Here is a 2,109-nt window from a genome sequence, read left to right as displayed (position 1 = left end):
TATTAAGATATCTGATTATTTGTTAGGGAAAGGAGTGATCCATCATATATAAGAGATGACAATTATTACGAGACCTTTTGGATGGAATCAGAAGTAAAACCTAGTCCTATTCTATTTTGTTATCTAAAATAACAAAATGTCTCATTCCTCAACCCCCAAGATAGTTCAATTGGTTTTAAAGTACTTGTTCCCGACAAAAAAAATTCGACTTCCAATCCCCATTTCTACCATTGTTTATTACGATCTCCACTTTTACTCCATAGCTTCCACTTTACGTTCTCTCCATTCTGATTCTTTTAAACAACCCCTCCCTCTCTCTCACTCCTCATTTTGATCAGTTTCTCACTCTAAAACCCACAATGCCCCTCGGCCGCTTCCTCGCCGGAGCGCTGCCGCCGCTCCTCCTCCTCTTCCTCTCATTACCATCTCTGTTATGTGCCCAGAACATCACTCAGCCGCCCACCACTGCGGCGGCGGCGCCGAGTCCAGACCCGGGTCAACTTAATCTGACTCGCGTGTTGTTCACGCGCGGCTGTAGCGCGTTTGCCCAAGCCATAACGGCCGCCGGCGCAGAAAACGTGTTTCAGGACGACGTCGTTGGGGGATTGACGGTGTTCTGTCCAAACGACGACGTTTTCGATGAGTTCTCGCCGAAATACAAAAACCTGACGGCCGCCGGCAAGTCTTCGCTCCTCGAATTCCACGGCGTTCCGATTTACATGCCGATGCCGGTTCTGAAGCAGAGTTACGGCGCCACCAGCACCTTGGCCACCGACGGCGCTAATAAGTACGATTTCGCCGTCCAAAACGACGGCCAGGATGTGACCGTTAATACCGGCGTTGTGATGGCGAAGGTCACCGGAACTGCCTTCGATGAGGTTTCGTTGGTGATTTATTTGGTCGACAAGGTTCTGGAGCCGGAGGAGTTGTTCAGAGCCGATGCTCCGATTCCGGCGCCGGCGCCGGTGTCGGAGAAGGCGGCGGACTCTCCGAACGCGGCTTCATCGCCGGCGGAGTCTCCCGACGACGACGACTCCCCGGCGGATCACGACGCCGACGGCAACTCTGCGATTAGAGTCGACGGTGGGAAGTTTTATTTGGCTGCCGCAGCTTTGGGCGCGTGGCTGGGATTTTCACTGCTGTAATTTTTCTTGTTTTCTTTTTTACTGTTATGAAAATGGCGTCCCTTTTTTTTCAATATTAGACCTTTTTTTTTCCTCTACTTTGAAATATATATTAGGCTAAATATACAAAAATGATTAAATTTTACTCAAGGTTCTGTTAATCGAAATTTAAAGTAAAGTCACGAAAATTGTGGAAATCGATAACAATTATTTGAATTACTAAATAAAACTTTAATCAAGAAGCAATGTGTCGAAAATTTGAGACCGAAAAAACTTTGTTTCACATGGAGAAAAACTTTGTTCCAGATCCGATCTTTAAAAGATAGTTGGAGGAGATAAGTGCTAATAACACTGAGCTAAGTTGAGGTTGAAAAAAAAAGAAATTTTTCAAATTTATTTATTTAATTGATTTTATTAAAATAAAAATCACATTTATGTCCTAGTATTAAAATGAATCATGGTACTAAATTAAAAATGTTCTTAAAATTTTAATTACATTCTAAAAGTGAAAAAGTTATTTCTATAATAAACCTATGGTTTGTTTTTAAAAATAACCTTTTTTGCCCGAAAGATTCCATAACTTTCAAAACAAAATATTGGACCATCGCATTGACATAATTATTTTTAGTAACCCTCATTTAATTATCAACACATTTTAATGACCATACTCAAAAGCTTCGACATTTTTCTTGTAGTGGACACTTCTCGCAGAATGCACATTAATTAAAGTAATTTTTAATGGAAAACTGGACCCATTAATTAATTACTCAGAATTTATAATCATGAAACCAATGAAATAATTAAGAGCCTCGTTCATTAATCATTTTGTCTTTCCTATTTTTTTTTTTTATAATAATTTTGTCTTTTTCTTTTGAAAATAAATCATTTTGTTTTATTGTTATTACCTTTTTTTTAAAAAAAAAAAAGTATTATTAACTCAACAAGTTTATTTCTTTTCGTAATTTATTATTTGAAATGTTTTTTT

The 2,109-nt window shown here is 39.2% G+C and overlaps 1 pseudogene; it reads left to right on the top strand.

Annotated features, from left to right (window-relative positions):
- Positions 1–237: 237 nt before the first annotated feature.
- LOC148208697 (fasciclin-like arabinogalactan protein 2 pseudogene) lies at positions 238–1,198 on the top strand (annotated as a pseudogene).
- The last annotated feature ends 911 nt before the right edge of the window (positions 1,199–2,109 follow it).

Source organism: Momordica charantia (genome assembly GCF_013281855.1).
Source record: "Momordica charantia cultivar OHB3-1 chromosome 10 unlocalized genomic scaffold, Mcharantia_2.0 BLBB01000010.1, whole genome shotgun sequence".
Taxonomy (NCBI): domain Eukaryota; kingdom Viridiplantae; phylum Streptophyta; class Magnoliopsida; order Cucurbitales; family Cucurbitaceae; genus Momordica; species Momordica charantia.
The sequence above is the reverse complement of the archived record's forward strand: the minus strand, read 5'-3'. Positions and strand labels throughout refer to the sequence as shown.